General features: G+C 43.4%; 1 pseudogene; it reads left to right on the top strand.

Annotated features, from left to right (window-relative positions):
• Positions 1 to 3,721: 3,721 nt before the first annotated feature.
• Positions 3,722 to 5,096, top strand: LOC144823761 (E3 ubiquitin-protein ligase TRIM39-like; annotated as a pseudogene).
• The last annotated feature ends 10,044 nt before the right edge of the window (positions 5,097 to 15,140 follow it).

Here is a 15,140-nt window from a genome sequence, read left to right on the forward strand (position 1 = left end):
AAAAGGCCTTGGCAAATGCAACCCATGCAGGATTTGAAGATCGCTTCTTACTCGGACAAGCAAGATCAAAGAGGTTGCTGCTTTTTAGGGGAGCGAGGGCCAGTCTGGAGCAACTAGACTCGCAGAGTAGTTTTGTAGTTTTGTCGTCGTAGAGGCCACTAGCCAATGGGCAAATGACTGGACAGACGCATCAAGCAGGAAAATGCAAAAGGGCCCCACGCAGCACTCGATGAGTGTGGAGGGGTGAACTTCGGTGCACAAGCTGCTTGGGGCTATTTAGACCCCAATGCACAACTTCAAGAGTGCCTCCGGAGCTGCACGGTCAGCACTTTGCAGTCTTTTCAAGATGGCCGGCCCCACGCTTCACGTCGCCTCCACGGGTCTCAGATTCGCTGGGACTGTGGATCGGGCTGTTGGAAGTCAGGGAAGCTGGTTCTTGTTGATCTCTGTCACTCGATCTCTGGCTGTAGCTGCAACAAAGCAAACCGTTGGGCGCTGGATGGTGCCTGTTTGCACAGGGTGGTCACTCCTTGACCACAAGGGAGATTCTTCAGTCTTCCACGTCGAGTGGGATGTCGAAGGGTCAAGAGTTTCATTTCAAAGTTTCAGTCAGGATTATCTAAAGTCTATGGGCACAGCTCCCACCTTTATTCCAAATCAAGGGGCTGTATATCCTGCTAGGTCCCTCCTATGGGTGGGACCGAGGAAGGGGGTGGTTACACCCCTTTCCCTTTGTCCAGTTTCACGCCAGAGCTGGGGCTGGAGTACCCCAGCATCGGTTTGAACTGGGCTATGCATGGGGAGCCTTGTGCGCCCCAGGCAGTGTCTAGTTTCACTCGCCCTGCCTGCCTCAATCCACTATCTCCTGTCTGGGGTGGTGTAACACCTCCCTGTGACAGGAAACCTTTTGTCCAGGCCTTCCCTGCCGGAGTTTCGGTCAGCAGCAGGAGGCCAGACCCGTGTCTGTGGCAGCAGCATCCATTTTGTGATGCTGAGGCTCTGGTTAGAATTAACCGCATTTAAGTAAAGTAACGTCTTCTCCCTCTAAAAGGGTGGAATGCTATCCCCGTCGCCAGAACTGGCGAGGGGGTAGGAAGGGTGGAATGCTACACCCATCACCAGAACTGGCGAGGGGGTAGTATTCCAAAGTGTATGACAGCTTACACAACATGATTTGGTAAAGCCAAATCAAAGTTAGCAATACCCGCGAGGATTATAATGCACTTAAGAGTATATGGTATGGCAATACCCTGGAACAGCTATAAGGAAATGGTTCCGAAAGCTGCAGACAGGCTCAGCTCATGCTAGAGCACCATATCACATAAAACCAAGCACTCTGCCTCCAGGATTGTTAAGGCCTGCCATAGGAGTGACTTATAGGTATATATGTGTCCAGATATAGGTTTAGACATAGGTATACTATATCTAAGCAAGGGGTGATTACACGACCTTACCCCAGCTGAGTGATCAGCCAGTTGTGTCTGTTTGGATGGCCAGCCAGGGGTGGCAAAAGTTATGCTGCAGCCCCTGGTAGGCCTTGGATGCACGTATGCCCTGGGTACCTATAGTAGACTGTACAGGGGCTGATAAGGTGATCCAATCCAATTAGTTATGCACCTAGGGTACATGGAGTCCATTTTAAAGAGAGAGCAGATAGCCTGGGGCCCTGATTAACAGGATCCCAGGCCAACTAAGTCGAAAACCAGCTAAACACTAGGCAAAAAAGCTGGGGTAACCATAGTCAGGCATCCACCCTCCTACACCTGTGCATAGCAGCCCTGCCACTGTGGACGTGGGATACATGAAAGCAGAGTTTGGCACAAAGAGGGGGACTGGGCAATGAACTGTCAAACCTACAGAGGGATGGTGCAACCTCAGATGCAGAAGATGGGACCGACCACAGACCACTTCAGTGACAAGTTGATGGCAAGGGCCCCATAGCACCACAATAGCGTCTGGAAAAGCCCAGGAACAAAAAATCAATGCAGTAGCAATGGATGTAGGACTTGCAGACTGATCATAAGAAATTAGTGGATACATGTATTGCAAACATGGGTGGACAAACTGGGCTACCAGGCAGAAGTGTATGGGTGGTGGATGTGGGAGAGTCTGATACTCTGCCCATGCCCCCCTCACCCTGAGCAACAGAGAGATTAGACAAAATAGGAACGTGAATAGCATAGGCATCGGAGGACCCACTCTTTATTGGAAGGGACTTCAACTTTGATAGGGTAACCATGTCTAGGGATAGACCTAGAACTTCTTAGCTATATTTTTGACTTAATGGGGTTGGCAGACCTGTTGTAGAAGAACACCCCGGGACCAGACAGTACATTTGGAACTGTAACAAAATGCACTCTTTGTGTTCAATATTTTTAATGCCAAAAAATCAACTGGGCAGGTTTAGAGATACAACCATCTTTCCACTAGGAATCTGACCATTCCCCACAATATCACATCTACTAACAGACATCACAGGGACGAGGGGGATACGAAAAGTGTACCCTTGGTACTTCACTGACTGAACACCAGGGAACAGGTCACCGAGTCTCCAGAACTATACTTTAAAGAAAACTCGGGCACCATTGACTCTGAGACCTACCTCTTGGAAGCATACAAGACTGCTGCTGGGACAACCCATGCACATGTCACGGGCAAACAAAAGGAACAAGACAAAGAGGCTAGGGACCATGACATGAAACTAGCACTCTGGGAGGGAGAATATGTGACCAATTTCGACCATAGTTTAGCCACCATTAAAGAATGGGTTAGAGATGACTTGCATACCCTAGATCACTAGGAGGTTAGGGCACTGCATAGAGTGGAACAGGGCAACCTCTGAGGTTGGCAACATTAGCATGGTTAGCCAAGAAATAAGAAGGCCAAATATGGCTTTCGTAATTAAAATGGGATATAGCAAGATGACTGAAACCCCAGAGGCCGTAGCGCAAGCCCTTGTGGTGCACTTGGCTGACCTTTAATAACCCAGAGGGGAGATGCACATACATAGCATAAGGGACTTTATTAATGATCTACCAGCACTTGGAAACAAGAGAAGATAAGCTGATCCATAGACATATCCCCAGATGAAAAATGGGAAATACCCAGATCCCAATGGATTCCCCCCTGAATTCTTTAAATATGCAAAATCCCAAAAAGTGGGCCTGCTGAGAGCAATGATTGTTAGGGTGAGGAAGGAGGGTATCCTGACCCATGACCTCTTGCAGACAACAGTAGTGATGATGCGCAAGAGAGGAAGGAGCATGCCTTCCTATCAACCAATATCACTCCTCAAAATGGAAACTTCTGGCTGGATCAATAACGCGGTACAAAAGGGGGTGGTAATGGACGGAGCATTTGAACCAATCAAACACTCACACCCAGTCAAAATATCTGGGTTTAATCCATCACCGTTCTTTAGGCCACTCTGTCACGCCAGTTCAGACATGGCTATATGCAAATCAGTCTGACCCTGTGCCTCATGGGAACAGTCCAGCCCGAACTGCCAAGCCATGCCTTCCCTGGACCGGAAACAAGCTTCCGAGGACCGGTTTCTGGCATTCCAGCCGTCTTCAGCCCGTCTTGCTTGAATCCAGTGGCAAAGTGAGCAAGGGACTCACGTCTGAGCATACCCTGCCACACTTATGGCGACCAAAAGCGGTACAAAAGGGGGTGGTAATGGACGGAGCATCTGAACTCACGTCTTCCTCCTCGCAGCATCATGGCCGCAGCAGACCAGCTCCTGAGCCTGCAGGAAGAGGCGACCTGCTCCATCTGCCTGTAGTATTTCACCGAGCCTGTGTGCGTGGAGTGCGGCCATGCCTTCTGTCTGTTCTGCATCTCCGCGGTCTGGGAGGGGCTGCAGACAGACTTCACCTGCCCGGAGTGCAGAGGGACATTTCCGAATAAAACCCTCCTCCCTAACAAGCAGCTGGCGAACCTGGCCGAAAAGATAAAACAGCTTCAGGCCCGGACCAGGGGGCCCCAGGGAGCGGAGCTGTGCGGAGAGCACGGGGAGAGGCTGAGCCTGTTCTGTGACGACGAGCAGGAGCCCATCTACATCATCTGTCGAGAGAGCAAGGGCCACAAGGCTCACTCGGCGCGCCCCATTGGCGAGTCTGCCCAGGAGTACAAGGGCAAACTTCACAGTTGTCTGGCCACATTGATGAACAGTCTGGAGAACCTTGAGGTGCTTCACTGCAAAGATCAAAAAAGGATAACAGAGATGGAGGAAGCAGTCAAGACCAAGGAGATAAAAATCCTGAGTACATTTGAGGAGACGAAAATGTGTCTGGAGCAGAAGAAACAACTTGAGCTTAGCAGTATGAAAACAAAGCATGAAGAAAGTCTACAGATGGTCCTTAGAAGCATTAGTGAGCGGGAGAATCAGAAACTAGCACTGATGGACCTGATCAGCAACATAGAGGAGAAGTGTCAGCAGCAGGATGTTGAGCTACTGAAGGGCATCAAGAGCATATTTCACAGGTTTTGATAATATAAAACATCGGAAACCTAAGGCTAATTCTGCTGGAACACGGCTAAGTATACAGAAATTTAGCCTTCCGCTAACCTACCTGTTGGACAAGATAAAGCAAGTGAAAATCTCCTCGGCGTGTCACCTGTGGACAAGTTATGGTCATATTCTTCTGGGCATCCTGGCTATTCTTATAGCAGTGATTTATGCATTTTTGGGCATTCTTCCGAAGGAAAAAGTGATGGTGACTCTGGATCCTGACACGGCTCATCCTCAGCTCCTCCTGTCTGAGGGGGGGAGACGAGTGAGATACACGGGCACATGGCAGACCCTGACAGACACCCCCAAGAGATTCACCCGCTACCCCTGTGTGCTGGGGAGCGAGGGGTTCACCTCTGGCAGACATTACTGGGAGGTGCAGCTGCTGCAGGAGGAGGGGGGAGTGTGGGAGGTGGGGGTCGCAGCAGAGTCTGTGGACAGGAAGGGAAGCTTCACATGGTCACCTGAGGGTGGAGTCTGGGCTGTGCAGGGGTGGGATGATCAGTACAGGGCTCACACCTCCACGGAAGCTGGGGGTGTATCTGGACTACGAGGGGGGGCTGCTGTCCCTGTACAATGCTGACTCCATGGAGCTTCTCTACTCCTTCCCAGGCCCCCTTCACACAGAGGCTCTTCCCGCTCTTCAGTCTCTATCGACGTCTCTACACGGGAGGAGTGGAGCTGAGGCTAGTGTGTCATCCACAGTTTAAACACCAACATTCCAAAGAATCTTCTTCACAATGACCCTCTCACCTGTTCCCACGACAACCAGAAGCCTCAGTGAAACTATGTATCTCTTTTTCTTGTACATTTTTAAAACAAGGGCAGACAATGTTTGCCGTGAATCATACACCAAACAGCATGTAACACGATAAAGTCTCAGCAGAATTAAACAAGCGTTGGCATAGCCAATAGGTCTCGCCTTTGGGTCCTAATAAGTCTTTAGCAAGAGCTATTGGCTTTTGGCAATGTTTCTAAGAAATGTTGTAGAGCAGTGTGGCTGCTGTGCTCCGTACTGCAAACTTGGTGTCCAGTGCAGTGACGTGGGGCAGTGGCATAATGTGGTGTGTTGTGGAGCCGCTTGGTTTGGCTATAGAGGAGTCTGGCACCTGCGGCCGTCACCTACCCAGCCGGACATTGGTGCATGGCACTCCTCGTCCTTTCGCTGCTGTCTCTTTATATCTTCCTCCGATGACCTCCTCTCCCTCTCTCAGAACCTCTTTTCTTGTCCCCATCTTCCTTCTCACCCTCTCCTCTGATCCTGACCTGCCGTCTTGTTCAGTCCTTTGTCAGTTCCTTTCAACCTGCTCCCACTCATTCCCACGTTTCCCTGCGCCCTCTTTTCCCTCGCTCCCATTGCTCCTTAATATCTTCTGTTTTTGAAATGATCTAATCATTAGATGTATTTTTATAACCTTGTTTTTCCTCTTCCTCACAACGATCTTTCATGTAAATTCTGTAAAGTTTGTAATATGCTAAATGCTAAATTCCTCATGTAAAGCGCTCTGATACCTCCGGGTCTAGTAGCGCTATATAAAACTCTTAAATAAATAAATAAATAAACCAATCAAACACTCACACCCAGTCAACAGATCTGGGTTTGATCCATCACCGTTCTTTAGCCCACTCTGCCACCCCAGTTCAGACATGGCTATATGCAAATCAGTCTGACCCTGTGCCTCATGGGAACAGTCGAGCCCGAACTGCCAAGCCATGCCTTCCCTGGACCAGAAACAAGCTTCCTAGGACCAGTTTCTGACATTTCAGCCGTCTTCAGCCAGGCTTGCTTGAATCCAGTGGCAAAGTGAGCAAGGGACTCACGTCTGAGCATACCCTGCCACACTTATGGCGAACAAAGTGGTACAAAAGGGGGTGGTAATGGACGGAGCATCTGAACCAATCAAACACTCACACATGCTGGGCAACATCTGGAAAGAGAATGAGATACCATTTGCTGAACTGCAGAAACAATTTGAGCTGTCCTGCGGTCGCTACCTGCATACCGACAACTAAGGCAATTCTTGCAGTCCTATGGAATGGCCTTACAAGACGCACCAGATGAGTCGCCCGGAGAGTGTAGGTTTCTGGGACTTTCACTTACCAGTCATGCAGTATCCCAACTGTATGCCATGCTCCTACATGATAGCCTCCTCTCTTGACAGCTTTAGGGAAAATGGGAGAGAGTCCTAGGCAAACTAGATGGTGTCGATTGGGTGCAGGAAACCTGTCGGTGTCCCCATCAGGTACTCATAAGGGCTGAGTTCCCGTTGGTCCCATTGAAACTACCTCCCACATCCTCCTTCATGAGGAAAGGATTGTTCAGGATGGGGATGGATCAACCAGTCTCTGCTTGATGGTTTGCAGACAGAAAGCCACCCTGGTACATACCATCTGGGGGGGAAACCCAAGGATCTAGGAATACTGGGTAAAAAAATAGGCCGAAGGTTGTCAGCAGCCCTGGAATTTACATTGGAGCTCACACTGCAGCGTATACCCCTGGGCATCTGGTGAAAACAAACCCTGGGCCGCTATACCCTCCTCTTTTGAAATGCTGCCCCGATGGTAGTAGAACAAGATGTGATAAGACAGTGGTGGCAAAAGAAGACCCCGACCCCGACCCCGACCCCAACCCTGGAAGTGTAACTTGAACGGGAGCATGATGGTAAAAAAACGTGTGTATCAGGCGATGGGTTGTCCTAGCAGCTTTGAGAAAATCTTGCCCATTGGAGGGTCGAAGAAAATAGCCCTAGAGGGAGGCACAAGAGGGGGTTTCAGAAGGGGGGTTGTAATGGGGGCTTTATAGCTGACTGTGGTGATGCTATTATGTGTCTCCATATGTATGAGGGTTACCTTCTTTAGCCCATTGGGGCGCAGGACGGTGGTTTTGCTAGCATTATATTATAGAAAACAACACTCATCTATACAGGAAATTACGGTGCTAAGGAAAGCACATTCTAGTGAGGAGTTCAGAGGGGGGAGGTTCCTAGGTAACAGGTCAAGCCCTAGGGAACAGATGCATTTTTAGATGAGAGCAGATACAACACCCCATGCTGGACCTCCTGATAGGTTTGGTTATCGCCAGTGCATAGAGGTGTGACCTCAGGTTCTGAATGGGTACACAGAATTCGACTCAGGACGGTGGTTATGCTAGCATGGCTAATGCACCATGACCGGTATGCCTATTACTATTCAAGGGCTGATGGCCATCTTATCACATGGTTGAATTAAAATCGATAAAAAGGGTATGCAAAAAAAAAAACTGAGTGGTCATAGAAGTGTCAAGTACTATACAGTACAACCGGTGCAGACTTGTGCCTATTGTGTGTCAAATCTGGAGAAGAATTTTAAAATTGGGAAATTACATTTGAGGTAAGCTGAGGTTTACTTACCAAAGTTCTGGATGTTCCAAAGAGGCATTCCACTAAATGTTACAATACATCTCAAAACCCCAGCTGACATTCTCAAATAAATCAAAGTTCTACAATGCTTACTGTTGATGAGAGATGCAGGAATGTTTAATGAAAAGTTGCTTTTCTCTACACTGCATGGGCACTATAAATCATGAGATAAAAGGAGTGGCTGTATAAGTATAGTAATCACATTAACCTGTCATCATGCAGCATCATCTCTTTCCAGAACTCTAAAGATTATACACACCAAAGGAATATTAGAATCGTTGTGTTCCTTTCTTAAAATAGTAGGAGGGAAGCATGAACAACACTGTAGAAGATACACAAAGTCTATTCTATGACCTCCTCAGAGAAGTTCTCCATGGACGTGCCAGACAGTAACTACCCCTACATTCCGAACATAACAACCCTGTAACAATGATTCTAACAATAGTTCTAACAATGAGGTACATACACTGTATTCTGGGTTGGTGTAAGAACACCACCTGTCTCCCTTTCTAATATAACAATAATTTAAGAGGTTATATATATATATATATATATATTGCATACCAATAATCACAAATACAAATGAAGACTTAGAAACAAAACAAATCATTGAAAAATGCATGTGTATAAGCAAGTGTAACAAAAAAGTAACTATTATAGCAGAATTGACAATGTAAAAAAAAAATAGGCGTAGTGAAGCAAGTAGTCTTAAATTAGCCACAAACAGTCATTTTGTCTAGTCGGCAACCTAGACACCCTGCAGTCCATTGTAATTTTATAACTCACAGGTTTATTTCCTACCATATCTTTAAAGGCTTGACTCTCTCTTCGTTATTCATTCATCATAACCAGTGTATTTATATTTCATTTTGCACTATTCAGTCTCAAATTCCACATCATTTCTTCCTAATCTTTTCACAGCCTTGGAAAATGTGGATTTACCTTTGGGAATACACCATGGTAATTTACCCTTAACTCTCTGCCCACCGATGCCCAAAAATTCTTAGTTCTGAATTCTAGGACTTCTGTCTAACCAAGACTTTTTTTTTGTCTCCATTGTTTTCAACCTCTGTACTACTCACGTGCATTGGAACAGCCAACTTGAATGTTGTCCTTTATTAACAATTCAAATGATTTTTGACCAGTTGCACGGTCTGTACTGGCTATAGGTAATCGCACCATTGCTTCACATGGTCCACAAAAGCCTTGCCACATTCATCTAAATGCATTTCTTAATTATTCTGTTTAGCATCTCTAAAAGACCATTAGCCTTTGGGTTTGCATACAGCTGTTCTTTATAAAAAAAACAATGGTTCTGTCGGGAATCATGTCCACTTAGCTTCCGCTGTAATTAAAACATTTCATGGATATTACAATAACCATTGAATGTAGGGAACACACAAGCACACAAAATGGAAGAGCAGAGGTTCAGGGGATGAATTCCTTTTTACTCTTTAGATTAATAAATCAAAAATGTATACGGCTGTCCAAAAAAACAGTATAGCACGTGGACTGTGAAACAAAAGGTGACATATCGTGTTAAGTGATAAGGTGCTGTACAAAAATAACATATATAACACACATTTACACAAAAGGACAGAATTTTACACAGATGTCCCACATTAGATATATAAACCAGAGCATGTTATTTCCTTATTCTAGTTGAGGAATTGTGTGGACAAGTTGGACTAACAACTTCGACGTTTTGACCCTTAGATGTAATGACGATACATAAGCATCTATAGCGGGGCTTCATCAGGACAGGAGGGGATCATACAGCCTGTAATTTAAAGAATGTTATCAGAATGGTGTGTGTGTTTATAACTAAACAGGGAAGGAAACAAATGGTGGAAAGCTGCTTACCTAGTAACAAAGAAGTGGAGTGATTTGCTCCCTTGTTTTCTACTTGTGGAGTTGTCAGCCGACACCCTCCATTCAGTTCAGGGATAGTCTGTTCTGAAAAAGATGTAAGAAGACCATTGTGTGGGTCAAGTCTCTGTTTACTAGGGACTGCAGAATTGAAGGAGAGGTAAGTAATGATAAATACATACCTAATACAATTATTTTAATCACAAGCCGGTGGAATGACTGGGTTGGACGCCGTCGTATCAATCGCCTGGGACTGTGGAGACACGGAGGGCATAGAATTTAGCCCCTAATAGCCACTAGCCAATGTGCCCATGGACCAATACAATTCCATCAAGAGACGCGAAATCAGGCCATGCAACGGACCACACATGTGGTGTGACACCAGAAATGCTTACTTGTCAGTTTCAGCTGGAGAAGTCCTCGTCTGTCTATCGTTTGTAATGAATGACAGCTAGAGCACATGATCGGTCTGTTTTTAACCAATCACGGAATGCACTGTATGTGTGATTTGTAGGGATGGGCATAGGGATGCAGTCATATAGCATTCAGGACACTGCAATTACACCTATATAGTTTTTAAATGATTTTGATGTATTAACATTTTTGACCTCCATGGGGAGGGCACTCAAGCTAAACTTTTACCCAGCTCAGAGTTCCACGACCCCGTACACAGAAGTGACCATGTCCCCCTGAAACTGAAAATGCTAATTTTCAACTTTATTTTTATTTTTTGACTCTGTTTCATTCATTGTGTGTTTATAATGCAAGTAAGCCACAATTATTTTTATTTTAATCAATTTTTTTGCATTTTTTCACACTTTGATGCATCTTGAGACAAAGCCATTTTTTGCTTCAGGTACACTTCAAAGGTGATAGAAATTCGTTTTGGAGGTGCACAGGACACTACAATTGCACATTTATAGCATTCCAAACACTGCAGTTGCACCTGTACACTTTTTGAATGATTTTGTGTTATATATTTTTTTGACCTCTTGGAGCACATGAAGCACCATAGCCTCCTGTAGAAGAAGTGACTCTGTACCCTGAACAGCTAAAATGTGACAAATATCACTACAACAGGTGGATGGATGCTTGAATTGGGTCTCATACATTGCTGATATATCACCTGAGGTATAATTTGGGTTCCTGATGTCCACAAGGACCCACAAACTGTCATGAGAGTCGATACCGAAAATTAGCAAAAATCGTCAAAAAAACTTTTTTTGACAAGATTTGCTAATTTGTCAAATAGCTCAGACTGGATATCAGAGACACCGTTTGAGTGTTCGAGATATAAATGCACTTTTTAGAAAGGTCAGATCTGATGCTTTCATTTGATCTGTCTAACTCTGGTATTATTTGAAGTTTTTTTTCCAGCTTCCAGCCAAGGGAAAAACCTAATATCGTACCCGATTTTGAGCACCTTGGGCTGGGTGGAAGAAGTGACATTGCCCCCTTAAACCCAAAAACTTTAAAAAGTTACCCCTGGAGTCTAGAAATGGGTCATAGACACTCCTGCAATGTCATCTGAGGTACACTATGGGGTCCTTGGCTCCAGAACTAGAAATGTGATGTGACTCTGGGCTCTATGGCCTATAATGGAAAAAATGAGTTTGACACCAAACACCTCGAAATGTCAGAAATAGGAGTCAAACATGTACCTGGAGGCTGGAAATGAGCCCTAGACACTCTTGCTATATCACCTGAGCTATATAATGGGGTCCTGGTGGCTACAGGGACCTGAAAACAGTCATTAGGGTTGATACTGAAAATGTATTTGAGTCTTAATTTGATGTATCACTTGCCCTAGTAAACAATCCACAAAGTCTATTTTTTTTCATTTTTCCCAAGCTCAATGTTAAACACATGCATCACCAATGATGCAAAAAGTCAAGTCAGAAATTTCAAACAGCAATAAAAAAGTGAGAAAAACAGATATTTGAAAAATTCCTTTTGTTTATGCGGCCTTATGTCCAAAGCCATCCAACAAGAGCATTTTTTTTTAAATTCGGTCGATTTAAAAAAAATCTGCGAACTATTTTATTTCTCTCAAAAAAGTGCCAAAAAGTGACTTTTTGTGCAAAAAAGTGCCCATACAATATTTTTTCATCTAATAAACTTTTTATGACTCAGAATACACTTAGGCTTCAGGTCAATGTGTTTTCGTTTGGGGGAGGGGCCCAGGGAAAAAAACACCTTTTTTTTTCTGGCTTGGTCAAAGGTCAGGCTACCAGCTTGACTCTTGTCTCACCAGTGATGCATTTGCATCACTAGTGATGCACATGCATCACCAGTGCTGCATATCAGGTTTAGTGTGCATCACTAGTGATGCATGAAAAGGTTAAATTGATTTAAAAATTAATGGAGATATACATTATGTTTAGCATGTTATTAGGCACATGTTCCTTGCTGTTTTTTTCATTTTCCACCATTTTTGACCGTTTTATGTCACTTTGAAGCGCTGGTGATGATTGGGAAATTGATGAAAATTGTGATGAGGGATGATTCAAAAGTGCTGAAAATACATTTGGGAACTATTCAGGACATTGCAATCACACCTATATAGTTTTTAAATGATTTTGAAGTATTAAAATTTTTAAATATCATAAGGGAGGCAAGCTGAAATTTTACCCCACTCGGAGTTCCATGACCTCGGACACAAAAGTGACCTTGTCCCCCTGAAATTTAAAATGCTAATTTTCATGTTTATTTGTAAAGCTATTCATTCTGTTTCATTCATTGTGTGTTTATAATGCTCTAAGGCAACTTTAACACTCATTTGTTTTCATTTCAATCCATTTTTGAACACTTTGATGCACCATCGATGTTTTTGGACTTAGTCATTTTTTGCTTCAGGGGACTTCAAAAGTGTTTGAAATTCATTTTGGAGGTACACAGAACAGTGCAAATGCAGTTATATAGCATTCATGACACTGCAATTACACCTATATAGTTTATTAATGATTTTGATGCACTAAAATATTTGACCTCCATAAGGGGGAAAGCTGAAATTTTACCCCGCTCGGAGTTCCATGACTTCCGTGACCTTGTCCCCCTGAAATTTAAAATATTTTTTTTTAATGTTTTTGTAAAACTAGTCATTCTATATCATTCAATATATGTTCAGCATGCTATTGGGCCACTGTAGCACTTTGGTTTTTTTCATTTTAACCCAATTCTGACCGTTTTTTAACACTTTATGATGTTTTTGGACTTAGCCATTTTTTGCTTCAGCAGACTTCAAAAGTGTTATAAATTCATTTTGGAGGGGCACAGAACACTGCAAATACAGTTAACAGTATTCAGGACACTGCAATTACACCTATATAGTTTTTAAATGATTTTGATGCACTAAAACTTTTGACCTCCATAAGGGGGAAAGCTGAAGTTTTACCACGCTCGTAGTTCCATGACTTCGGTGACCTTGTCCCCCTGAAATTTAAAATACATTTTTTTAATGTTTTTGTAAAACTATTCATTCTATATCATTCATTATATGTTCAGCATGCTATTGGGCCACTGTAGCACTTTGTTTTCTTCATTTTAACCCAATTTTGACCGTTTTGTAACACTTTATGATGTTTTTGGACTTAGTCATGTTTTGCTTCAGCAGACTTCAAAAGTGTTATAAATTCATTTTGGAGGGACACAGAACACTTCAAATGCAGTCATATAGCATTCAGGACACTGCAATTACACCTATATAGTTTTTAAATGATTTTGATGTTTTAACATTTTTGACCTCCATGGGGAGGGCACTCAAGCTAAACTTTTACCCAGCTCAGAGTTCCACGACCTCGGAAACAGAAGTGACCATGTCCCCCTGAAACTGAAAATGCTAATTTTCAACTTTATTTTTATTTTTTGACTCTGTTTCATTCATTGTGTGTTTATAATGCAAGTAAGCCACAATTATTTTTATTTTAATCAATTTTTTTGCATTTTTTCACACTTTGATGCATCTTGAGACAAAGCCATTTTTTGCTTCAGATACACTTCAAAGGTGATAGAAATTCATTTTGGAGGTGCACAGGACACTACAATTGCACATTTATAGCATTCCAAACACTGCAGTTGCACCTGTACACTTTTTAAATGATTTTGTGTTATATATTTTTTTGACCTCTTGGAGCACATGAAGCACCATAGCCTCCTGTAGAAGAAGTGACTCTGTACCCTGAACAGCTAAAATGTGACAAATATCACTACAACAGGTGGATGGATGCTTGAATTGGGTCTCATACATTGCTGATATATCACCTGAGGTATAATTTGGGTTCCTGATGTCCACAAGGACCCACAAACTGTCATGAGAGTCGATACCGAAAATTAGCAAAAATCGTCAAAAAAACTTTTTTTGACAAGATTTGCTAATTTGTCAAATAGCTCAGACTGGATATCAGAGACACCGTTTGAGTGTTCGAGATATAAATGCACTTTTTAGAAAGGTCAGATCTGATGCTTTCATTTGATCTGTCTAACTCTGGTATTATTTGAAGTTTTTTTTCCAGCTTCCAGCCAAGGGAAAAACCTAATATCGTACCCGATTTTGAGCACCTTGGGCTGGGTGGAAGAAGTGACTTTGCCCCCTTAAACCCAAAAACTTCAAAAAGTTACCCCTGGAGTCTAGAAATGGGTCATAGACACTCCTGCAATGTCATCTGAGGTACACTATGGGGTCCTTGGCTCCAGAACTAGAAATGTGATGTGACTCTGGGCTCTATGGCCTATAATGGAAAAAATGAGTTTGACACCAAACACCTCGAAATGTCAGAAATAGGAGTCAAACATGTACCTGGAGGCTGCAAGTGAGCCCTAGACACTCTTGCTATATCACCTGAGCTATATAATGGGGTCCTGGTGGCTACAGGGACCTGAAAACAGTCATTAGGGTTGATACTGAAAATTAATATGAGTCTTAATTTGATGTATCACTTGCCCTAGTAAACAATCCCCAAAGTCTATTTTTTTTCATTTTTCCCAAGCTCAATGTTAAACACATGCATCACCAATGATGCAAAAAGTCAAGTCAGATATTTCAAACAGCAATAAAAAAGTGAGAAAAACAGATATTTGAAAAATTCCTTTTGTTTATGCGGCCTTATGTCCAAAGCCATCCAACAAGAGCATTTTTTTTTAAATTCGGTCGATTTAAAAAAAATCTGCGAACTATTTTATTTCTCTCAAAAAAGTGCCAAAAAGTGACTTTTTGTGCAAAAAAGTGCCCATACAATATTTTTTCATCTAATAAACTTTTTATGACTCAGAATACACTTAGGCTTCAGGTCAATGTGTTTTCGTTTGGGGGAGGGGCCCAGGGAAAAAAACACCTTTTTTTTTCTCGGATTGGTCAAAGGTCA

The sequence above is a fragment of the Lissotriton helveticus genome, chromosome 1_1 (genome assembly GCF_964261635.1).
Source record: "Lissotriton helveticus chromosome 1_1, aLisHel1.1, whole genome shotgun sequence".
NCBI lineage: Eukaryota > Metazoa > Chordata > Amphibia > Caudata > Salamandridae > Lissotriton > Lissotriton helveticus.